General features: G+C 41.8%; 1 pseudogene; it reads left to right on the top strand.

The window, feature by feature from the left end:
* The first annotated feature begins 511 nt into the window (after nt 1-511).
* Nucleotides 512-9900, top strand: LOC136758818 (G2/M phase-specific E3 ubiquitin-protein ligase-like; annotated as a pseudogene).
* Nucleotides 9901-27114: the final 17214 nt, after the last annotated feature.

Raw genomic sequence — 27114 nt, forward strand, 5'->3', positions numbered from 1 at the left:
GGGGTTAATGTTTTCAAGATGAGTTTCACTATGTGTTTTTCTTCAATCATTTGTTTCCATCGATGGCATAAAACTCTATATAAAAAAGCTAAATCTCGGATTGTCTCTTGATCTCCCTGAACCCAGGTTTTTATTGTCTCCAGCAGTTTATCTTCATAGTCTTCTGACAGAAAAGCATTTAAAAACTGTGTTTCAAATTCTTGCCAAGTACTCACATGTTCTCTGGCGTCTTCCCACCAATCACGAGCAGTTCCATATAAAACTGTACGGAGTGTAGCAAGAATCTCCACGTCTGTAAGAGGTAGAAGGGCGACAAAATCATGACATTTTTCCATAAAAATCAGAGGATCATCATCATCTGTAGGCCCTCCAAAAGTAGGAAACTGCAATCTTACATGTCTCAAACCTTCGGATAATCTGGAGTACTCTGGAAGAAAAGCATCTGGTCAGTGTGGTAGTTCACTTACCCCACTGCATCCCCAAGTAAGGAATGGAGGATAGGATGCAAGAGATGGCTTCCCAGGAGCAGTGAGGTCTTCCTTCTCCTGTTTTGTGGCCAACTTATGGTTAATAGCACATAACTCAGTACTAGTAGATTGCATTTGTTGTAAACAGTTTGAAACACCATTCTGTAATTTGCTCACTTGTGTTAGACGCATTTGTTGGTTTTGCTCCAATTCTTGGTGGAACCTGGCCTGTAGCTGTTGTATTGACCACTGTAACTCTTCTCTGAACTGGGTAGATTGAGTTTGTGCTTTGGAGTTTATTGCTTGAATTACAGCGGTTCTACCATTCTCATACCAGGTAGTTACCATTTCCTGCAGCTGGTCCAAAGCAGAAGTGCTGAGCTTGACTCTATCCTCCTCTTCAGGTTTAAGCAGTTTCTGCCTGAGTTCCTGGTACATGGCCATTTGTGTTTGTTGCATTTCTGCCACTGACTTGTCCATGGCATACATTTTCCTGATCAGGATGGCCATACCTACATTGGTAGCTGGAGTAGGCAGGGGCCGAAGAAGTAACTGCAGAGGAGAAGGTATTCGATTGGAAACTGTAGACATAATGGTGAAAGTATTTCCAAATCAATCAGTGACAGTTCCTCCTCCTTGGCTGGAGATCCAGGACCGGAGTATGTGGAGTCTTGTCCCAACCCTAGAACTTCTGGAATAGTCTTCCCTGCCGCCGTTATTGATTATTGCTATTAAAAAAAAAAGATGCAGAAAACAAAAACACAGTAACAGTGTAAGAGACAATACCAAACAAGATAGGCACATAGAAATAACGCAAACAAAGCAAGTGTGCAAGCAGGCACCAAAAAGAAGAAAGAAGAGGGAATAGATCAGAACCTCAGCCCCACATTGGGTGCTATTTTATGTAACGGTTCCAATCGGATGGGCGCCAGGTGTGGAAAGAGCACACCAAAAAAAAGATCGAACGAAAAAGAAATAAGTAAAGATGACAGCCAACTGGATGACAGCCAACTGGTGAAATGTCACCAGGGCACAGGTAGTAAGAGCACTGACATAGAAAATAGAGATAGAGTAAAGATCACATAACCTGGACCCTGTGCCAGCTAACTAGAGCATAAGACCCACAGGGTCAATAATTGTAGACAGAGGTGAAGTCCACAACATGCACTGTATAACAAACTATTAATTAAGTGAAAAAACACAAATGCAATAAATACAATATATCCGAAAATCAACATCCTATCAAAAAATGTCCCGGCAAAAACAAACAAAAATGTTCAATGATAAATAGTTGGAATAACAAAACAAAGTGATCACAATAACCAAATACCTTTAATTTCAGTTTAGGTATACATTTACATATTATTCTCCCCTTGGTTGAGCTCAACATAAACTGTAATAACCCATACAAAAGATTAACCAACTAGCAATAGTAGCAACAAGAAAAAAAAAAACGTTGTAGACAAGACATACAAAGTTGGTAAATATGAAAATGAATCAGGATTACACAAAAGAAAATATTGATAATGCTGGGGAAGAAAATGAAAAAATAAAAACTAGTTAAGCTTCTGGGGTATAGTAATAAAGAAAGTAGCTGGACTCCAAAGAATACAAACAAAATAATAAAACAATAATACAAATAAGTTAGAAAGTAGAATATGCACTATAACAAGAAACAAGGAAGACGAAACGAAATAGAAAATAGCCAAAAGAGCCCAGCTTCCCCAAAACTAAAGGATAGTGATACTAACTAGAAAATAAACCAAGCAAGAAAAGAAACAAAGGAATAGGATAATAGCAATAACCATAATAACCGCCAATGATAAACACTAATGAGAATGGGGTGCCAGGAATGGTAGAGGCAGTCAGGGAAACAATACAGAAAGGGAAAAATCAAACCAGTCACCCAACTGCAGCAGGAGCCAGTCCAGAATTCCGGTCCACTTCCAGCTGTAGACAGCACAGCGCAATTCTCTTCAAAAGACTAGTAGTAATGTCCACTGCTAGCAACATACGCAATCCTCTTCGAAAGACTAGTAGTAATGTCCACTGCTAGCAACATACACAATAGCACATCTCCAAGAAAAGAATGGAAAAACACTCCCGACAAAATACCACAGCCACGCCACCTCACCTTCTTGCCTGCATGTCCATGAACTAAACAGTCCAGCCGGGAAAAAGTTCCCCAGTTCCCATCTCCACTTACTTCTTAGTTCCTCCCTATTCCTTTACCCCCTCCTTTTTATAGGGAAACCCTGGAGGATAATAGCAGCATAGCAGGTACAGTTGTTTGTTAAAGGGAAAAGGATGGAGAGATTCTCTCTCTACTCCAGACTATTACATGTGTGAGACAGAGTATAGTAGAAATGGAAGGAGAATAGTGGAAATGGAAGGCAGGTCATTTATTGCGCTGTGATTGGCTGAGAAGCTTGTACTGGGTCATGTTCAGTTCATGATCAGCATGGAAGGGGAAGATGAGATGCGAGTATTGCAGCAAGCCATTGGGGTGTTAAGAAATATTTTATCATCCCCTGAAACTGTCACATACTTGCCCTCTTCCCTTGAGTGGCAGGGCACAGGCTCATTTACACCTAACGTTACTCATAGCAAGGCAGAAAGTGAGATGAGAGAACTTTTCAGACCTGGCAATTCCTGCAGTGTTTCTGGTTATTAGCACTGGGCTGGACAGGTGTTTACGGTGTTTGTGTACAGACTGTTAGCGTATAGCATGCTAATACTACATAAACATATGGATGAGACGTTCATAGACATCATAGATAGATAGAAACAGATAGAAACAGATCGCGCTGAAAAAGAGGTGAAAGTTAGTGTGTCCACACGGGTGTCCTGTCGGCTGTGGACTAATGTTAACGCTAGCTCAAGCAGGTAAAGTGAAGAGCTTAAAGCAGTAGCAGGGTCAAAATATTTTCAGAACTATGTAGACCATGCAATGTAGACCACAACTACAGATCATTGTCACATTGTTCAGCCCCAAGTGACAGTAACATTAGCAACCATTTTAAGATATTGACAATGCCTAATTTTAAGTAAAAAATGGTGTTATTGTAGTTTGTTGTAGGATAGCCTTTTCTGTTTTCTAGTTCTGTTCATGCATGATGAAATGAATGAGCCAACTTTTTTAAAAGAGCTGTGGTAAGATTCTTAAAACACAACATACAAAATGTTGCCATGTTTTATGGATTGGACAGAATGCAATTAAGGATGAATAAATATCAAATATAATGTCTGCTTTGTCTTGTAGGACCAAAACAAGTTATCATGATACTTTCAACAAAGAAGTCATCCTTCTTCCGAGACCATCAAGCGGTCTTGTCGTCAAGCACCGCGCAAAGCAACAGTTAGAACAGGGACGTATATTGAATGGATTTGAATTCCAGAAATCCTGGGACCAGAGGACTGTCACTGAACAAATAAGGGATGCCTTCGGAGAAAAACTCTCTGCTGATGTGAGTTAAGCACTTTTATTTTATTACATCAAGTCCAAACTGTGATATAATGATTCTACTCAAAATAAAAATATAAAGGATACCTCTTGTTATTTCCAGTGGTGAAAGTTGCATAAAATTAGATTATGTATACAATAGACCAAACCTAAACTATTAAGCCAGTTATTCATACTAGTACATTGGATTTTGTGGTATCGCCGACATTCTTGTTCATTTTTGTCCTCAATCCTTTCTTTTTGGACAATTTATTTTGTTTGTTTACTTATTTGTTTTTTTAAAATTTTGCAATTTTACCCACTGTTTTTCAGTACAGAGTTTCTGATGGCATGTTGCAACAGACTGATTTCGCCCCAAACTGTGGGCTGGACAGGAGCTGCTTGAAAAACTCATACATAAAGTACATAAATCAAAAGCCCTATACATCCAACATTCAAAGACAATTATGGTATGTTATATCATACTTCAATTGACCTACAGAACATTGTAATAATAATAACAACCCATAATCAGTTTATAAACATGCATGCATGAAGATTAAATGTTGTCAGTTACCTCTGACCTTTGTAATCTCTGTTCTCTTTTTAATTTCAGCTTTGTAGCTGTAGAGCCATTATTAATGTTTTATATAAACTGTATTATGTTTTATATTAGAAATAATAATATGCAGACTGAGCAAATTAGATTTGTCAAGCTAGCAACAGGCAGTTGTCCAGAGGATATGCTCTGAACATTGGTCTCTCCACTTTGACTTCTGTTCATTATGATAAGAGGAACATCCAAACAGATCAATAGCCTACAGATACCAGTTTGCTTAGTGTTTGTTTGGGGTTTCCTGTTCTTCTTTCAAGGCTGAAAATGTTACATTATAGTGATTGATTACCTCATTGTTCATTGTTAAAGAAAACTGTGAGATTGGGCAGTTTGTATGCCACAACAGGAAAACACCTGCTTCCATGTTCCATGCTTCAAAACTCCATCTGGGTGTGTTCCTGTATTCCTGCTGAACCCCGTCACCTGCCGGGATCAGCTCCGGCTTCCCCACAACCCTGACCAGGATAAGCAGCTTCGAAAATGGATGGATTTTTATTTTATTAAGGACTTTTGCATTGTCTCTCTAACTTATCTTAATTCTACATGTGTTTTATACTGAATGTACTTTTCTGCTTTAAAACCATGTCCTGTCTGTAGTGTTCTGTACAAAACCTGTTGGGAACCTTAACCTTTGTTGTACTGTCTACTTCAAATAAACAATTTACAAATGTGCCTGCACAATATATATTATAAAGCAAACTATATATATATATATATATACACTCACCTAAATGATTATTAGGAACACCATACTAATACTGTGTTTGACCCCCTTTCGCCTTCAGAACTGCCTTAATTCTACGTGGCATTGATTCAACAAGGTGCTGAAAGCATTCTTTAGAAATGTTGGCCCATATTGAGAGGATAGCATCTTGCAGTTGATGGGGATTTGTGGGATGCACATCCAGGGCACGAAGCTCCCGTTCCACCACATCCCAAAGATGCTCTATTGGGTTGAGATCTGGTGACTGTGGGGGCCAGTTTAGTACAGTGAACTCATTGTCATGTTCAAGAAACCAATTTGAAATGATTCGACCTTTGTGACATGGTGCATTATCCTGCTGGAAGTAGCCATCAGAGGATGGGTACATGGTGGTCATAAAGGGATGGACATGGTCAGAAACAATGCTCAGGTAGGCCGTGGCATTTAAACGATGCCCAATTGGCACTAAGGGGCCTAAAGTGTGCCAAGAAAACATCCCCCACACCATTACACAACCACCACCAGCCTGCACAGTGGTAACAAGGCATGATGGATCCATGTTCTCATTCTGTTTACGCCAAATTCTGACTCTACCATCTGAACGTCTCAACAGAAATCGAGACTCATCAGACCAGGCAACATTTTTCCAGTCTTCAACTGTCCAATTTTGGTGAGCTTGTGCAAATTGTAGCCTCTTTTTCCTATTTGTAGTGGAGATGAGTGGTACCCGGTGGGGTCTTCTGCTGTTGTAGCCCATCCGCCTCAAGGTTGTACGTGTTGTGGCTTCACAAATGCTTTGCTGCATACCTCGGTTGTAACGAGTGGTTATTTCAGTCAAAGTTGCTCTTCTATCAGCTTGAATCAGTCGGCCCATTCTCCTCTGACCTCTAGCATCAACAAGGCATTTTCGCCCACAGGACTGCCGCATACTGGATGTTTTTCCCTTTTCACACCATTCTTTGTAAACCCTAGAAATGGTTGTGCGTGAAAATCCCAGTAACTGAGCAGATTGTGAAATACTCAGACCGGCCCGTCTGGCACCAACAACCATGCCACGCTCAAAATTGCTTAAATCACCTTTCTTTCCCATTCAGACATTCAGTTTGGAGTTCAGGAGATTGTCTTGACCAGGACCACACCCCTAAATGCATTGAAGCAACTGCCATGTGATTGGTTGGTTAGATAATTGCATTAATGAGAAATTGAACAGGTGTTCCTAATAATCCTTTAGGTGAGTGTATATATATATGTATATATATATATATATATGTATATATATATGTATATATATATATATATATATATATATATATATGTATATACACACACACACACATTAACCCATTTACACAGACAAGTATATTTAATTGATATAAACATCAACATCTTTTATTATTATTATTATTATTATTATTATTATTATTATTATTATCATTATTATTATTATTATTATTATTATTATTATTATTATTAATGAGTGTTATTCTATCTTTTGGAATTGCTATCAAATTAGCCTGCCCCACTTATGCGTGACCAGACATTGTAATTTACATTGGATCAGGACTACTTTACTTTTTAAACGTAAAATCTTTCAAATACAGTTAACAGAAAATAAAGCTTCTACAGTAAATTAATAACTGTAACAGAAAAAACACCAACCGAGTACATACTCACTCTAAAAATATATGATTCTTCAGCGGTTCTATCCAACCTTTGGGTTGTTCGTGAGTTAAAGGGTTAGTTTAAGAAGCGTGAGCTCCGTGGTAAACACAAGGGAGCATTTAAGAGCCCTTTTCATCATGATCGTGATTGATTTAACACACATTCAATGTGCTTTAAGGATCCTTGTTTGCAGGGAACCTTGGTAAAAGGTTCTAATAAGAACCTTAAGGATCCTCCACAGTATCAACCCTGGGAATCCAAAAAGGTTCTTATTAGAACCTTCACTTCTTAGAGTTTACATATAGGCTGAGTACTGTAATTGTATATGGACATATACATGTTTTAATTAGTGATTCCATAAGCTTTCATTAATTTCTAATACATTTTAGGACAGCCCTATAACTGTTAATATGTCACCACAAAGTGGATAGAGAGCAGAAGACACAACAATATTAATATGATACTTCGTGCTCTGCGCAGTTGGCGCCCGTTTCTCAGATTCTGTTGGCTCTTCTGGAGAAGCAGCTCGGCCGACGTGACTTACTTGCTGTCCAATGGCATCACTCAAATATATTTCACAATGTATCTCCCTTTCCGTTATTGCTTCTGAAAATGCTGCAGTAGCTGCTTTATTTTTTCAGCACTTCTAAATCTCGCAGCCCCTGTTTTATTTTTTCAGCACTTCTAAATCTCACAGCCACTGCAAATCTCGCAGCCCCTGCTTTATTTTTTCAGCACTTCTAAATCTCGCAGCGGCTGCAAATCTCACAGCCCCTGCTTTATTTTTTCAGCAGCTGTTTTATTTTTTCAGCAGTAGCACTTCAGGGCCACTGTACCAAAGACTTAATAACAGTGATAAGATTGTTACTGTCAGGACAGAAGTTACTTTAATGACAGATGCCACTGAGCATGTTTGGGAACGCAGTTCACAGAACTTCGCTAGCTTATTGTGCCACATATCACAACCTCCTGATTTTGTACTATACTAAATACCTACCGATATACTTATGTACGTAATAATTATGTAGAAGTTCAAAATTGTCAATGACCATGGACAACACACACATAATGCCACCCTTTTAAAACTAGTGTGTGTAACTTATATTCATCTTGTTTGTTTCAGAAGGACCACAGGAATCTCTGTGCCAGCAAAAGATATTTTGCATGATCTTGCAACAAAAATAAATCATCAGAAGAAATGCAAGTTTAAGATTAACCGATCCACAATCCTGGATGAAGCCATCAGAGGTTTTAAACCAGGGACATACGATCCATGTCACACTATTTCTGTCAGGTTTTCTGATGATATGGGAGTACCTGAAGAGGCTGTGGACTTGGGTGGACCAAGAAGAGAATTTCTATGACTTCTAATGGAAGCTTTGCCCCAATCTCCCATGTTTGAGGGAAAAGAAGGCAAAATGAACTTGGCCCTTGACAGTATTGGTATATATTGATTGTAATCTCACATAATTTAGATGCTGAACGCCAGATAATAATTAATTTAATTTATATCACTACATTTTATATGATGGTACAGGTATTTGTCAAGTCTTTGTACGCATGCACTGTAATAAATATTTTTATTTTCTCTAGCCATGAGAGAGGACAGGTACTTCATTGCAGGCAGGGCCATCGCAGTAAGTCTTGTACATGGTGGTCCTCCTGCAGGCTTTCTGTCCCCAACTCTCTTCTCTTGCTTGTTGATGGCCCAGAATTGGCTAAGCCAGTTTTGGAAGATGTTGCAGATAGTGACCTGCACGAAAAAATTAAAAGGGTAAATTTTGTTCTCCGTTTTAGAATATTTTGTGGTGTATATATGTCTGTTTCTACATTAGTGACACATTTGGTTGTTTATTGTATCTACTGGAAGGTCACAGAGTGTGAATCATTTGAAGATCTGCTAGCAACAACAGAGCCACTTGAAGAGTATTTGGTCAATGCTGAGAACACTAGGTGTGCTAGGTGTGCTGGACAAAATCCAAGCTCACCCAGAGAGTTTTTGCCCTCTTCTATGCTGGTCCCCTACAACCCTCACAGCTGACCTGGTTGACAGCCTCTTCACCATCCATCTCCAGTTGGCAGCAATAGAAGGCGTGCTGAAGAAGTTGTTGTTCCTTTCTGGAGAGACTACCTAACAGATGCAGAAGGTTAATGTAGAAGTGTTTTAAGCATTGTATGAACTGAAATATTTTCTCACTTGAAATTAATAATGCACTGTGTCTTGTCATTGTCATTGTATATCAGTAACCTGTCTAAAACTGCCCCTATCTGCCCCTATCCCCAGAAAAAAAAGCCTAAAATAACATGCCCAAAATGAACTCCTCAACCATTAGGCCTATATGCATATTTCTGGTCTCTTTTGATAGGTCAGAAGCTAAAGAATATGGATCCATTGTAAGTAATATGTCACCATTCCAGAGTTAATGGAGATGCAATAAAGGAAAAGATGAGATTTTTATCCTAGCCTAGTATATAATCTAAAGGCAATATCACCATTATAACCAAGATCCTGCAGATAATAATGCAACTTAAGGTAAAAATGGTTAGCATGAGCTTTTAGCTGGACGTCCTAGCTTTATGTAGGTGTGTCACACGAATAGGCTGAACTCATACTAAATTTGGACATCATCTCCATAAATGGTGTTTTGCACGAAAATCTTTCGTTGCCCCTGGTGATGGTGGTGTCAGGGTTTATAGTGATGCGTGCAGTGTTTATTTTGTTTTTAATGTCTGATGTATTGCTTTTTCTCTAGATCAAGAGGGAAAACAGAAGCTGGGGACAATTCTCGCCTTTGCTACTGGAGCCAATACTGTTCCACCAATTGGCTTCTCTCCACAACCTTCAATTGAATTTCTTCACCAAGAGCATGACGCAGGAACCACCTCTAAACTGCCCATTGCAAACACCTGCATCAATTGTTTGAAGTTACCACTGCACACCTCTTACAGAGAGTTTCAGGAAAACATGGACTTAGCATTGGGCAATACCCATGGTTTCGGCATAGCTTAATTGGTGGGCAGGCCTCCTTCTCAGTATTCTGTTTAAAGGTGCTAACACCTTCTTAAGTATTGTTCAGATATTCAGAAAGTTGAATGAAGGCAAAAAAACAACAACTTTTAATGCAGAAAGTATTGTGAGTAAGCTTATGATTGTGAAGTAAGCTTAAAATGGGTTTGGAACTTGGCTCTGTATTTTTAGCGAGGATTAGGTTGCCAGGAATGTTGAAACCAAACTGAATTTACAAATATTGTATATTTGTAGTACTTAGTGAATGATTTGCAATGATTTTCCTATAGAACCACGGTCAGGCCCTGATTTACACATGTAAGCAGGATGTATAAAAATCAAATTCACCTTGAATGGTCTACATCATTTTATTTCCCTCTTGAGGGCACACCCTTTTATTTTGGAGCATCCATTCACTTTACTCTTGTCAGGCCAAAATGTCAATGCTGCATAACCTTATTGTCACTGAAGTGATTACCATTGAAACGTTCAGTAAATTTATTGAGTTCTCCAGAACAAAAAGTTCAATAAAATGTGTTTTCACTATATTTTGGTTACAATTTGAACATTTAAAGTAGGCAGTAGCTCTCTGTGTGCTGCCTTTGTGTTGCATCCTGTGCTCCTCCTGACTTCTTACAGATTCCACTGACGCTGTATTAATGTTGATGGTTTTATTTTTAGTTATCCTATTCAACAATGGACATCATATGTTAAAATATGTAATAGTTCAGTCAATTTATTGGGTTGTCCAGAACAAAAAGTTCAATAAAATGTGATTTCAAACATGTTTCACTATATTTTGGACATTTAAAGTAAGAAACTTAAAATGTAAACATGGATGCTTGAGGTCACAGAAACACAATGATAAAGGTCTTAACATCCCATACACAGCAAATATCCATGAAATGGAAGAAAACTGCAACCATGAACATGACAATATGTTTAAGTGTAATGCTGTACTACCATAAAGTTTGGCAGTGTGTTCTTCATTTGTCTTTGGATTATACAACTACAGTGAGTAACTATCTTGTGTGGACATTTTCAATGTCAATGTACTCTTAGTCTATTTTTCTATTAAGTATTAAGTATTGGAAGCTATTTGTTAATATAAAACGGTGCACCATTTACCTATAATTAGAGTACAACCTCCCCACAGTCTGCATGGACTGTGCAGACTCATAACTAGGTCACTGTTTTTAATAGAATACGGGGGTTTGAATTGATTTATCACTTTAATTGTTTGAGATGACTATTGCACTTGTTGTGGTTTGCTTTGATTTTATTTTGTTTTTCACTTTCATTTATTTCTTGTATATTACTTACTTGTTCACAGTCTGCCCTCCATGCATTCTGTGGGGTAGTTGTCTCTTTGTTTTAGTTTTAACCTCTAACTTACGGTCAGGTTATTAAACATCAGTTGTAGCTCAAATTAATGCAGTTTAGATCTGTTTGATTCATTCTGATATTGTGAAAGTGAACTAGTACTCTTTTAACTTATTTAATAAAACTGGTTTGTAAAAGCAAAATCAAAACTGTATTTTTGTAGGACTTTTCATTTGATTGAAGGGACTTGTGTGAGGGAACCCATATTATTGGTCACGATTCAGAAGTCCCTTACCGCTATATAAATTAAGGGTGGCGTAGTCTATTGGGGTGTAATCCACATAACGAAAACCAGTTGTTGTACTACATTTCCCCCTGTCCACAATAGGGTAGGTGCCACATAAATATAATGAAGACAAAATAAATGGTGCTCATTAAGTGAATCTAAGACACCATGCTGTGCCATAAAGTTGAAAAGATGAACAAAATGAAATGACACTACTCGATTACTCTCTCAATTCTTTGATTATGCACTGACTTGTGAGTAATAACACTATGTCTGTTTAATCCTCTCCTGTAAAGCATGAAACGGGCAACACAAGTGTTTTCCAGTCCATGATCGCATCTCACTCTGGATGGTATTCCAAAGTTCTGAACACCAGCAATAAACAGTGACAAAACACTAGAGGCTCTGTTGTTGTCTAGGCAAGCAAGGTAGATGATGGTTTGACTGAAACCATCAACACAGCCGTGGAACACAAATCTCCATCTCATGAGTTTGTGGTTTCCAGCTATGTGCTACGGAAGCTGAGAAATGCAAAAGCAAATCAAACTCGTTAACGGGACATTGCAGCAACCACAGAAGAGAAAGGGCTGGTAGCATTCAGAAAAAGGCATTGCTGCAACCATGAGAGAGAGGGGGTGGTAACTTTGAAAAAACGTCAGCAACCAGTGGAGAGAAAGGGGTGGAAACATCTGAAAAATGACAACGGCATTGAAAACAACACCGACACATCCCAGAGAAAACAGCAGCGATATTTAGAAAATGCGTGGCGGAAACAGGGTCCTGTGACGGAAATAGCTGAGGCGGAAATAGGATTGTGTGGCAGAAATAGGATTCTGTGGCGGAAATAGGATTCTGTGGCAGAAAAGACATTTTCCAAGACCCTCGTCTAGTTTCCCATTTCTGCCATTTTGACACATCGTTCTCGGTGTTTGTGGACAATTTCTGCTATGTTTAGGGTCACAATGGCTCCACAAATCATAGGACGTTCCACACAATCCTATTTCCGCCACACAATCCTATTTCCACCACGCGTTTTCTAAATGTCACTGCTGTTTTCTCTGGGATGTGTCGGTGCTGTTTTCAATGCAGCTGACATGTTTCAGATGTTACCACTCCTTTCTCTCCACTGATTGCTGACGTTTTTTCAAAGTTACCGTCCCCTCTCTCTCCTGGTTGCAGCAACGCCTTTTTCTGAATGCTGCTGACGTTTTTCAAATGTTACCAGCCCTTTTTCTTCTGTGGTTGCTGCAACGTCCTGTTAACAAGTTTGATTTGCTTTTGCACTCCTCAGCTTCCATAATGTGCCTAAGAGAAATGGAAATCGGAGTAAATCAAAGAAACTGACTACTGAGTTTGTGCTATTTACTCACCATGATTGATTGGAGATTGGAACACTGTAAATTCATCAATATATTGCATAGCGTCTTCTGAAGGACCGTCCAATAGGGTCAATTTCTTGCAGACTCTGTCTAACACGTCACGTGACCTCAAGCTCCCATGCACATATCGTTCACCTGCATTTGTGGTAGACTGAAGAATTTCATTAACAACTCTGTTCAGGTTGTCATTTGATAGTGTTGAATATGTCAGTGGCTGAATGCCAAGCCGCTGTCTGTGCCTGTAGAGAGTCTGACAGCTTACCCCTAAGCATGTTGTAATGCTTTGCCAGTTCATTCCAAGGAATAGTAAATTAGATATTTGCTCGCCTGAAATGCTGTATTGAGGTCTGCCTTGATGTCCAGTCATGACAGGTGGAGGGAACAAGACATAACTTTTCTCAGACCTGGTTCTTTGTCTGGTTTCATAAGCAGACAGCAAAAAACAAAGACATCTGTACAAGGACTCTAATGTATTGACTGCTTCTCTATTTCTTGAATCTTCAACAAATCTTGAGATTGACAGAAATCCAGATATGGTTTGAATGTGATCACAAAGTTCTCCATACAGCCTCTCATGAATGAAATAATCTGTAGCTTCTCTTTGAATTTGTTCAGTATATTCTTAGACATTATTTAAAAAAATCGAATTTCATTTTCATTGCTACTTACTACCAAAATGAAAAACTGAACTTGATAGGATGACTTTGAATAACATCATGTTAGGATAAGCTGAGCAAGTCTTGCACATATATGTCCTGGTTAGAGAGCGACTTCCTGCTTAAGTAGGAACTTCCTGTGTCAGTGAAAGTAATGGATACAAAAAAAGATGAGACAAAATACTTGCACGTCAAGTATATACAGTACATATGTATGTGAAAGTGACAATATACACTCACCTAAAGGATTATTAGGAACACCTGTTCAATTTCTCATTAATGCAATTATCTAACCAACCAATCACATGGCAGTTGCTTCAATGCATTTAGGGGTGTGGTCCTGGTCAAGACAATCTCCTGAACTCCAAACTGAATGTCTGAATGGGAAAGAAAGGTGATTTAAGCAATTTTGAGCGTGGCACGGTTGTTGGTGCCAGACGGGCCGGTCTGAGTATTTCACAATCTGCTCAGTTACTGGGATTTTCACGCACAACCATTTCTAGGGTTTACAAAGAATGGTGTGAAAAGGGAAAAACATCCAGTATGCGGCAGTCCTGTGGGCGAAAATGCCTTGTTGATGCTAGAGGTCAGAGGAGAATGGGCCGACTGATTCAAGCTGATAGAAGAGCAACTTTGACTGAAATAACCACTCGTTACAACTGAGGTATGCAGCAAAGCATTTGTGAAGCCACAACACGTACAACCTTGAGGCGGATGGGCTACAACAGCAGAAGACCCCACCGGGTACCACTCATCTCCACTACAAATAGGAAAAAGAGGCTACAATTTGCACAAGCTCACCAAAATTGGACAGTTGAAGACTGGAGAAATGTTGCCTGGTCTGATGAGTCTAGATTTCTGTTGAGTAATTCAGATGGTAGAGTCAGAATTTGGCGTAAACAGAATGAGAACATGGATCCATCATGCCTTGTTACCACTGTGCAGGCTGGTGGTGGTGGTGTAATGGTGTGGGGGATGTTTTCTTGGCACACTTTAGGCCCCTTAGTGCCAATTGGGCACCGTTTAAATGCCACAGCCTACCTGAGCATTGTTTCTGACCATGTCCATCCCTTTATGACCACCATGTACCCATCCTCTGATGGCTACTTCCAGCAGGATAATGCACCATGTCACAAAGGTCAAATCATTTAAAATTGGTTTCTTGAACATGACAATGAGTTCACTGTACTAAACTGGCCCCCACAGTCACCAGATCTCAACCCAATAGAGCATCTTTGGGATGTGGTGGAACGGGAGCTTCGTGCCCTGGATGTGCATCCCACAAATCTCCATCAACCGCAAGATGCTATCCTATCAATATGGGCCAACATTTCTAAAGAATGCTTTCAGCACCTTGTTGAATCAATGCCACGTAGAATTAAGGCAGTTCTGAAGGCGAAAGGGGGTCAAACACAGTATTAGTATGGTGTTCCTAATAATCCTTTAGGTGAGTGTATGTATGTGAAAGGAGAATGTATGTGTGTGTTTGAGTGTAAAATATATGTATGTGAAAGGAGAATGTATGTATGTGAGAGTGAAAATATATGTATGTGAAAGGAGAATGTATATACGTGAGAGGGCCAGAATGAATAATGGCTTGTATGGCCCCTCATAGAAAACTACCAAGATGTTTTCAAGGGCTTAGGTTGTCTTGAGGAACTGTATCACATTCAAACAAAACCTGATGTCACCCCTGTTGTTCATGCACTACGGAAATTGCCTGTGACGCTCACCATCAAACTAAAAGAGGAGCTGTGGAGGATGGAGAAACTACAAGTAATCACCAAGGTGGACAGACCAACAGAATGGGTTAACTCCATGGTCATCTTTGAGAAGCCCAATGGCAGCCTACAGCTGTGTCTGGACCCAAAGGAGCTCAACACTGCCATCTACAGGCACCACTTTCAAATACCTACCATTGATGAGATAATGAGCAAGCTGGCAGGTGCCTTGTTGTTCTGTACACTCGATGCTAGTTGTGGTTCCTGGCAAATACCACTCACAGACAAATCATCATACCTCACCACTTTCAATACGCTGTTTGGAAGGTACAGGTATCTCCGCTTGCCATTTGACATTAACAGTGCACAAGAGGTGTTTCACAAATGGATGTCACAGTTTTTTGAGGATATAGGGGGCGTGGTCACATACACTGATGACCTATTGATCTTTGCTAAAGACAAAAAACAACATGACAACAGACTAAAACAGATCCTGGAGAGGGCCAGGAATGTGAACTTGAAATTCAACAAGGAAAAAAGCAAAATAGGCATAAGAGAAGTGAAATATCTTGGTCACACACTTAGTCAAGACAGACTCAAACCAGACCCCAACAAAGTCCAAGCAGTAGCAGAGATGGAAACTCCAAAGGATATAGAAGGACTGGAGAGGTTTCTGGGTATTATTACATACCTAGCGAAGTTCATTCCACACCTCTCCACACTCACAGAACCTCTCAGAGGGCTACTACAAAAAGACATTGCATGACACTGGAAAGAGCAAAATGAAGATGGAGTGAACATTAAGACACTAGTGAGTAGAGCACAAATGTCAAACAACCTGTGAAGCTGTCAGTGGATGCTTCCAAAGCAGGTCTTGGGGCTGTTCTAATTCAAAATGGAGAAGCAGTGGCATATGCGTCAAAAGCTCTAACCAAAGCTGAAATTACGCACAGGTAGAAAAGGAAACACTTGCCATAGTATTTGGATGTCAGAAATTCAGCCAGTTCATATACGGAAAAGAGACAAAAATAGAGACCGACCACAAACCACTGGTCTCAATATTCAAAAAACCACTTAGCAGCACGTCACCAAGAATACAGAGAATTCTTTTGAATACTGGACAAAGATGACATGGAAGGGTCAGACCCCTACATTGGATTCCTGGAGTATCGTAACATGCCCATTGGAGAATGTGGCTCCCCAGCACAAATGCTGATGAACAGACGGCTAAAGTCTCTGCCACCATGCACTGAGAAACTCCTCGTGCCTAAAATTCACAAAACACCACAGGAGATTAGAAGTGCTCTCAATGCGCAGAACAGACAACAAAAAGCCTACTTCGACCGAGGAGCAAAAGACCTACCACCACTGAGGAGAGGTGAAGTGCTTTCTGTACGTTTTCAGGACCACATTAATGGGAAATGGAAGCCTGCGGTTGTCACCAACATAGGGGACACACCACAATCCTACATTGTGACAGCAGGAGGAGGCCAAGGAGGTAAGGAATCAGCCCAGAACTACACGGGAGGATCTTGTTAATGAGGCAGCTGGGACCATAGTCACCAAGAAAACAATTGGTAACACACTACGCGGTGAAGGACTGAAATCCTGCAGGGCCCGCAAGGTCCCCCTGCTCAAGAAAGCACATGTACAGGCCCATCTGAAGTTTGCCAATGAATATCTGAATGATTCAGAGGAGAACTGGGTGAAAGTGTTGTGGTCAGATGAGACCACAATCGAGCTCTTTGGCATCAACTCAACTCGCCGTGTTTGGAGGAGGAGGAATGCTGCCTATGGCCCCAAGAACACCATCCCCACCGTCAAACATGGAGGTGGAAACATTATGCTTTGGGGGTGTTTTTCTGCTAATGGGACAGGACAACTGCTCCGCATCAAAGGGACGATGGACGGGGCCATGTACCGTCAAATCTTGGGTGAGAACCTCCTTCCCTCAGCCAGGGCATTGAAATGGGTCGTGGATGGGTATTCCAGCATGACAATGACCCAAAACACACAGCCAAGGCAACAAAGGAGTGGCTCAAGAAGAAGCACATTAAGGTCCTGGAGTGGCCTAGCCAGTCTCCAGACCTTAATCCCATAGAAAATCTGTGGAGGGAGCTGAAGGTTCGAGTTGCCAAACATCAGCCTCGAAACCTTAATGACTTGGAGAGGATCTGCAAAGAGGAGTGGGAAAAAATGCATCCTGAGATGTGTGCAAACCTGGTGGCCAACTACAAGAAACGTCTGACCTCTGTGATTGCCAACAAGGGTTTTGCCACCAAGTACTAAGTCGAAGGGGTCAAATACTTATTTCACTCATTAACATGCAAATCAATTTATAACTTTTTTGAAATGCGTTGTTCTGGATTTTTTTGTTGTTATTCTGTCCCTCACTGTTAAAATACATTAAATTATAGACTGATCATTTATTTGTCAGTGGGCACAAATACAAAATCACCAGGGGATCAAATACTTTTTTCCATCACTGTAGCAATTATAATTTTGTTTGCTGATTAATGATTTGGTGTTTTTTAAAATATACATTCCTATTTTTTATTTTTTTGTTATCAAGTATACTCAGCAAATAAAGAAATGTCCTCTCACTTTCAACTGCTTTTATTTTCAGCAAACTTAACATTGACTGTGTATGAACAAACAAAGATTCAACAACAAAACATAAACTTGAGAAGTTTCACAGATATGTGACTAACAGAAATGGAATAATGTGTCCCTGAAAAAATGGGGGTTCAAAATCAAAAGTAACAGTCAGTATCTGGTGTGGCCCCCAGCTTCATTAAGTACTGCCGTGCATCTGTCAGCCCTAATATATATATATTAGGACTGTGCTCAAAAAATCGATATGGCAAAATATCTTGACGTACTCCATGCTGATGCGCTCATCAAGCAGATGCTACTGTATCAATACTGCAGCTTTGAAAAAGAAACACACCTATGCACATTTCTTCCTCAATGGGAGAACTAAACATGTATATTACACTCTCCGATTATCATAACTTGCTATTAAATCAATCGTTCATGACTGATACATCAATATACTCAATGTCTGGTAAATAAAATTACTACTGAACAGACTGAAATGTGTCTGCAGTAGCCATTTCGTCCACCCATCACACCCCTCCTTTAAGGGAAAAGTCCCACTACTAGAAGTATGATTTGACAAATAAACTGCATATCAATTTAAAGCAGAGGATTTCACCAATATGGGTCTGAATGCACTATTGAAACGGCCCAATATGAATAAATAAAAAAACACATTTATTCCATTTATTCCATTTACCTCATGTTTAAAACAGGTAAATCAATCTGCGCATAGCCAACACATGATATATTCAAGTGCTTTCTGTATTACGTATCTGTAGTTCTTTTACGCAAATCGGTTGGGACTTGGCAGTTATAAGCGTGACAATAAGAGGTGTGCCAGAAAATTTTTGAGTATTTTTGCCAGAGTCAGTCTGTTTACACAGGGATTCTAATGAAGAGACGCTGTGCCACAAGGCTAAACCCATCCCCCACACAGCACTGCTGCCGGGTCAAAAGTGTCAAAACTTGTTTCAATTCAGAGTACTGGACATGTAGAGAGTTTAATATACTTTGGTTTTATTCAAAACACACATGTTCAATACAATAATAATCGAAAACATATTGATTCCGATCTGAGAAGAAACAACGAAAATGTATTCAGATTAAGCCAAAACAATGTAAATTCCACACGATAAGATTTAAAACTAAAATACAAATCTGATTAACTGCTGATACATGTTTGCATATTGCTTTATATAATATACACTCACCTAAAGGATTATTAGGAACACCTGTTCAATTTCTCATTAATGCAATTATCTAACCAACCAATCACATGGCAGTTGCTTCAATGCATTTAGGGGTGTGGTCCTGGTCAAGACAATCTCCTGAACTCCAAACTGAATGTCTGAATGGGAAAGAAAGGTGATTTAAGCAATTTTGAGCGTGGCATGGTTGTTGGTACCAGACGGGCCGGTCTGAGTATTTCACAATCTGCTCAGTTACTGGGATTTTCACGCACAACCATTTCTAGGGTTTACAAAGAATGGTGTGAAAAGGGAAAAACATCCAGTATGCGGCAGTCCTGTGGGCGAAAATGCCTTGTTGATGCTAGAGGTCAGAGGAGAATGGGCCGACTGATTCAAGCTGATAGAAGAGCAACTTTGACTGAAATAACCACTCGTTACAACCGAGGTATGCAGCAGAGCATTTGTGAAGCCACAACACGTACAACCTTGAGGCGGATGGGCTACAACAGCAGAAGACCCCACCGGGTACCACTCATCTCCATTACAAATAGGAAAAAGAGGCTACAATTTGCACAAGCTCACCAAAATTGGACAGTTGAAGACTGGAAAAATGTTGCCTGGTCTGATGAGTCTCGATTTCTGTTGAGACATTCAGATGGTAGAGTCAGAATTTGGCGTAAACAGAATGAGAACATGGATCCATCATGCCTTGTTACCACTGTGCAGGCTGGTGGTGGTGGTGTAATGGTGTGGGGGATGTTTTCTTGGCACACTTTAGGCCCCTTAGTGCCAATTGGGCATCGTTTAAATGCCACGGCCTACCTGTGCATTGTTTCTGACCATGTCCATCCCTTTATGACCACCATGTACCCATCCTCTGATGGCTACTTCCAGCAGGATAATGCACCATGTCACAAAGGTCGAATCATTTAAAATTGGTTTCTTGAACATGACAATGAGTTCACTGTACTAAACTGGCCCCCACAGTCACCAGATCTCAACCCAATAGAGCATCTTTGGGATGTGGTGGAACGGGAGCTTCGTGCCCTGGATGTGCATCCCACAAATCTCCATCAACTGCAAGATGCTATCCTATCAATATGGGCCAACATTTCTAAAGAATGCTTTCAGCACCTTGTTGTTGAAAATTGTAGAATGTTGTGGCCGTTCATCCAATCAAAAGGTGCAAGCCCGAATCCATTTATCATCTGTTTTCCCGGGGGGAGATGTTGGATCCGGGGAGAGGTGGCATTCTTTCATCTAGAAGAAGATCCAGAGGTCCGGTCCCATGGTCATCTTTTACAATTGTCCCTCAATCATTATCAAAGACAGTTCCTGTCAATCTGGGGGAAGCAATTAAGTCCACAAACAGACTTTTAACAAACAGCTGTGGGCTATTTCTCTGCAATGTGATCTTTTTCTTATTAACAGGAATTTCTAACAAATGTACATTGTTGACTGTTGCTTAGCCTGATAAATCTAATTTGTTCAGTCTGTATACAAGCTATTTCTAATGCTAGTATTAATATAAAACATATAGTTATTACAAAACATTAATACCAGCACTTCAGAGAGCAACCCCATGTAAGATATCTGACTATGATTGTAGGAAAGGGAAATGGGAGGTAAGAAATACGAGACTGAAAGGAAACTATTTAATGTTTATTTAATATTTAATTTTAGAAAGGAGATGTGTAGTTGGACTTGGGCCTTGATGCTAATGTTTAAAGAGATATGTGGCAATACAACTTTCCTGTGGTGCTTTATTAAAACAACAAAATATATCAGTATGTTTCTGTCACTATTCGACTGCTTGTGTTGGTGTAACTTTGTAATTGTTAATGAGGTCACGCAACATTTGGGGTGTAATGCAAAGTAATCTAAAAGTAAAGTAATGAATTACTTTCCCCAGGGAGTAATATGTAAAGTATTTACTTACTTTTTATATGAGTAAAGAGTACAATGTAATATATTACTTTTTGTGAGTAACGACCCCAACACTGTATATGGGAACCACCACAAAAGTGTTAAATCATCACTTTAAAAATAAAATAATTGGTCTCAGCGCCAAATGACCTTAGTGCATTCCAAATAGCACCTGAGGGCCCACACAGGGTAGAGCAGGTGAAGCCGACTCTCTTGCTCTGAAGCAATGGGAGGAGGATGAAAAGCCTGGAACTGGAACCATCTCCTGCAAAATGGACACACGAGTATACGGACAGGGCATGTAACTCCCTCACGCGTTTTGCAGAGGTGATTGCCAGGTGTGAGGAGGCCACAGCCGTCGAGCTCCCTTTAGAAACTGCAAAGCCAAGAAATGAGACCCAAGGGGCTCACCATCAATCTGGACATGACATGCGGAGATGGCCACCAGATACACTTTGAGCATGGATGGGGACTTGCCCTGGTCCAACAGCTCCTGTAGAAATTGTAATATGACCCCAATGGGGCAGTTAATTGGGTCTTGACTGCTGTCTTGGCACCAGGTGCTAAATGTCTTGCCAGCGGTAGGAAAACTACAAACCTCGTAGAGGGAGCTCTTGCCAACTAAATAGTGGCTACTACGGCATCTGACAGACCCCAGGCAATCAATCGCTCCCACTCAGGGGCCAGGCCCAGAGGCCTGGATTGGGGTGCCAAAGCACCTGAGACAACAAGTCCTCTCTCACAGGAAGCTGCCAAGGCTCTCCATGGAGGAGGCGATCAGGTCTGCGAACCAGAATCTGCAAGGCCACCGAGGGGCTATCAGCAGAACTATTGCTCGTTCTCTCCTGACTTTCTCCAGGAACACCGGAGAAGGGGGAACGGTGGGAACACGTAAAGGAGACAGCGCGGTCATGTGTGGGCTAGCGCGTCGATCCCTAGGGTTCCTGGATGGAGAACCATACTGGGCAGTGTGTGGACTCTGCCGAGGCAAAGAGATCCAAGTCCGTCCTGCCGAACCGGCTCCACAGTTGCTGTATCACAAACGGGTGGAGGCACCATTCCGAGACCGTGGAGCCTCCCCGAGAGAGGAGGTCCGTCGCCGTGTTGCCTGGGAGGTGAACTGCTCTGATGGAGCGGAACCGTGGCTCCGCCCACGGACGCAGACGGCGCACTAGACAGTACAGCCTGCATGACTGGAGACCTCCTTGCCTGTTGATATAGGCGACCACCACTGTGTTATCCGTCCGAACCAGCACATGTCTGTCCCGCAGGACCGGCAGTAAATTAGACAGTCCAAGGAGTATGGCCTGTAGCTCCAGGACATTGATATGGAGGGCCCATGCTGGCTCCGTCAACCTGCCTCGGACTCCACATCTGTCGCAGACTGCTCCCCAACCCTGCTTGGAGGCGTCTGTCGTCATGACTGCTCGGTGGTAGACTGGCCCCAGGGGCACACCGAGGGTTAAATTGTGAGGGCTGCGCCACCAACAGAGCGCCTGCCAGCACGCCGGAGTAACTGTGACCCGGCGTGCTCAATCGTGGCGAGTATGCATCCTGAGAGACCTGAACCACCACTGCAGCGGCCTCAACTGAAGGAGGCCGATGGGGAGGGTGTGTGATGCAGCCGCTAGGAGGCCCAGCAGGTTATGGCAAAAGGACACCCTGACACGAGCTCTCATTCGGAAGAGGGAGAGACACGTGCGTATGGAGGCAACTCTCTCTTGCGCCAGTGTGGTGAGCATAGCAACGGAATCGAGGTGCAGTCAGAGTAACTGTGACTGTTGAGTTGGCCTCAGGCAGCTCTTCTCTCGATTAACCCGAAGGCCTCGAAACCAGCCAGTCGTCTAGATAGTTGAGGATGCGGACCCCTCCTACAACGAGCTGCCGTGGGCTGCTAGGGGCAGGGCTGTGAACTGGGCTGTGGACTGGCTTGTGGCCTGGGCTGTGGCCTGGGAGCTGCAGTTGGGGGGCCTCACCGTCGGCGAGCTGCCGCAGACGGCCTGCGTTGGCTCTTTGGCTCCAACTGCCTTTGGCTCCTCGTGGGGACCCAGAGACAGGCAGTCCTCCTCCCAGGTGGCCCGTCCACTGCCCTCGTCCTGGGTTGGGGCAGATAGACTCCCCTCAGTCTCCACTGGCGTGGTGTGAACCAACGGTGGAGCGTCATGGTGTGGGGAGGGAGGCACCTTTTACGCTGCCTGCACTGCCTGCGCGACCAGGAGAGCACAGATCTGGTCCATCCTACTATTTAAAGCCAGGATGGCCTGATCGCACTTCCTGTCCTCAGAGCCAGACCTCCGTTGGCGATGGCGTGATGGGGAGGAGGCGAGGGATTACACCGAAGAGGGGGAGGGTGCCTAGGGACGCCACTCCGCCACTCTTCCTTGTCGGTCACGTGCACATGTGGGGGGGCACACGCAGCCGTATCGGTGCACACCGCAGGCACTGCAGGCAGGAGGGGCGCAGCTGCCGCGGCAGGTGAGGTGGAGGCATCTCCTCCTCAAAGGGTGCAGAAGTGAAGCTCGGTGAAATAGGGTCGTCCGTGAGGTAGGTCCTGGCCATCTCAGAAACCCTCCTTGTCTGCGACAGCCAGAACTGGTGGCATGCCACCACAATGGCTGCCAAGGATTGCCTAATCACCCTTGCCCCATGACAGTCACAGTGACCAGGTCAGCCGCTGCCATTATCTCCACGATGTGGAGTGGGGTTGGTGATGTGTCAGCTGCTTCCAAGGGCTCAGCCAGCTGGGCCAGGTAAAGGGCCAGCAGGCTTTATGTGTTACGTAGGCAAGCAGGGTCTCCATAACACACTGCCACACTGCCTGACACTGCCTGTTGGGACAGGCCAAGTCACGAGGCTCTGTGGACAGCGGAGGTAAGGAGACCAGCGCGGTGATGACGGAGTTTACGTGAGGGAAGTCGACCAGGCCCACTTCAGCCACACCCTGGGTCCTGGCATAGGCCTCCCCAAGCCTGGGCGGGGCCATTGCCGGATGGTCCCAGGTCGCTCTTACAGTGCATTGCAAAAGTATTCACCCTCCTTTGCATTTTTCCTATTTTGTTGCCTTGTAATTTAAATGGAATTTTTGGGAGTTTGTATCATTTGATTTACACAACATGCCAACACTTTGAAGATGCAAAATATGTTTTTATTGTGAAACAAACAAGAAATAAGTCAAAAAAACAAAAAACTTGAGCATGCATAACTATTCACCGCCCCAAGGTCAATACTTTGTAGAGCCACCTTTTGCAGCAATTACAGCTGCAAATCTCTTGGGGTTCATCTCTATAAGCTTGGCACATCTAGCCACTGGGATTTTTGCCTATTCTTCAAGTCAAAACTGCTCTAGCTCCATCAAGTTGGACGGGTTCCGCTGGTGTACAGCAATTTTTAAGTCATACCAAAGATTCTCAATTCCAAGACATTTAAAGGTTTCCCCTTAAACCACTTGAGTGTTGCTTTAGCAGTATGCTTAGGGTCATTGTCCTGCTGGAAGGTGAACCTTCGTCCCAGTCTCAAATCTCTGTAAAACTGAATCAGGTTTTCCTCAAGAATTTCCCTGCATTTAGCGCCATCCATCATTCCTTCAATTCTGACCAGTTTTCCAGTCCCTGCCGCTGAAAAACATCCACTCAGCATGATACTGCCACCACCATGCTTCACTGGAATGGTGTTCTCTGGAAGTTGGGTTTGCACCAGACATAGCGTTTTCCTTGGTGGCACACCTCCAGGCACGCCGTAGCGGGGGCCAGAAGTCACAGTCTGGTTGCCCCCGCAGTCAGTGCCCAGATAGACAGTGCAGAGGACCTCCCCACTCCAGGCAGTGAGGGTGCCGTGGCCACAAGCGGCACAGCGGTGGGGGCGAGAAGAGGAGGGGGTCTCTAAATCTTGTTGAGTGCACACACATGCATTTATCAGAAGTGTACAGCGGTCAGTGTGAGTACCAGGGGGCACACAGCAACTGAGCAACTGGGACACCGCCACAACAAATGGAGCACCTAGTGGGACTGGCCACTGTAAGTGTGTCTCCACCTGGACACACTAGTGGACATGGGGATACTGTAACACCAAACCGCACACAACCTTGCTGTTGCCGGACAGAATGCAGTCGTGTATGCAGATACATTGTCACACCGTGTGTGCCGGGGTTTCCAGGGACACTAGGTGACGTGGGTCTGGGGTCCAGGGGCTGAGGGTAGTAGGCCACCAGCCGAAGCGGGACTAAAACCGAGGCTGTAAGGGACTATTACAAACACACAGACACAGAGAGCTCATGTTTTGGAGTCCAGTGAACAGGCAAAAAAGAAAGATCCTATGCAGATGTCATCTTTTATACAAACAGGAAGTGGAAATGGACGTGTTTGAGTGACGGGCACAGGAGCCAATGGCAGCTTTGATAGAGTCACGTTTAGATCAGGTTCCTAAGGAAGAGCGCAGAAACCCCTCCCCCTTGGGCAGTGTTTCTGACTTCAAAGATAACCAGTCAGCTAAGAGGGTAGCGACTGATGAAACCCCCTGCAGAGGGCAGAGCAAGCAGCCTTTAGGTTGTATCACAGGCCAAGGCCCATTTCAGTAGGGGAGCTTTATTTACTATATGCATCATTTAATATACCGTTAAACTCTTCATAATGTAAAACTACAAACAGTAGGGGGAAAAAGAGGAACGTCAGACAGGAATGTATCACTACATTTAGAATTGCACTATAGGTTGTATGTATAAACTGGATTATTGTGTTAGATACATAAAATAAGTTCCATTTCATTTCCATTTCCATTTCTTTTTGGCTTCTATTTCTGGGATTGTTTGTGTTGGGGAGGGAATAGATTTCCTTTCATGGAAATTGTATAATGTTACTGGGTTTTAGTTAAGTCTGTTTTTTATATGGAATATTGTTGTGGAGATCCTCCCTGTCCCAATGTGGTCAGTTAATAAATATTAGATTATAACTGGGGCTTCCTGTCTGTGTTGTGTGTGCCAGAACCAGTGATCCAAGAAACCTGACAGTGGGGTAAAAGGAAAGAAGTGCAGTAAAGCCTGCTAGAGAGGTCCTAGCCCTCTTATTCAAAACTAGGTGGTGTAGACGACTACATCTGTGACATTTATTTTATTTTTACCTGTCTTCTACTTCTGCTTTTTCAAGCATAATTGCACATAAAAGGTACACATTCCACGCACATAAAAGTCAGCTTTTTGGTTGAATGTTCAATTTTAAAATGCGATTTACAATAAATAATATTAGTATGAAATGTGTGCCCTACTGAATTATTCATTAATTCTTTACAAAACAACTGAAAAGCTGGATAGTGTGTAAGTAGTGTTTATATAGATCTGAGGTTTCATGTCATTACAAAAGACAAAAAATGAATAATTTGGAAAGGTTTGCCTTACTTTGGCCAATTATTTCTTATTCTTATTTATTTCAAATCTGACATAAGATGGTTTGAACTACATATTTAATATTGAGAATTTATGTTCCTTGCTGATAGACGTTAGCTGAGGGAATACCATTAAAACTGTGAAACCCTGTGTGTTGTATAGAGAATGACTCCAGATTCATTCTCGTAACTTTGTATTCTGAAATACCAACCCTTTCAATGAAGACATTGACAAAGATATCAACACTACACATTGATATTGCCTTATTTTTATATAATCAGTTCAAAAGATTATTAATCATATTTGTGAATTATGAAAATGTGAATAACTCCTCTCATTGTGTACTAACTTGTTATTCTTGGTAATAAAATGACATACAAAGATTATTATTTTTCTTTTGATTGGTTTATGAACAAATTATCTATTTAATTATTGCAATCCCTTTATTAATTGCATTTCCATATAGTTCTATGAAATAAACAGAGATCAATGAGGAAGTTCATGAACAAAAATAAAAATAAAACCCTTTAGGTTTTACACTACTACATTAATGTAAACACAAAAGTGTACAATTTTGAATATATTATATAGATTGGTTGTCAATCCTCATTAACAAAAGACAGATATACCACAGATATACTTGCAAGCAAATGGTAACATTTCAAAAAAAGTTTTAAAATAAGCACAATGTGTTATAACATGTAACTTTGCAGCACTATATATAGTTTATATTTATACATTTGTTTTATTCTGTGTACAGT

This window comes from Amia ocellicauda, chromosome 1, assembly GCF_036373705.1.
Source record: "Amia ocellicauda isolate fAmiCal2 chromosome 1, fAmiCal2.hap1, whole genome shotgun sequence".
Taxonomy (NCBI): Eukaryota; Metazoa; Chordata; class Actinopteri; order Amiiformes; family Amiidae; genus Amia; species Amia ocellicauda.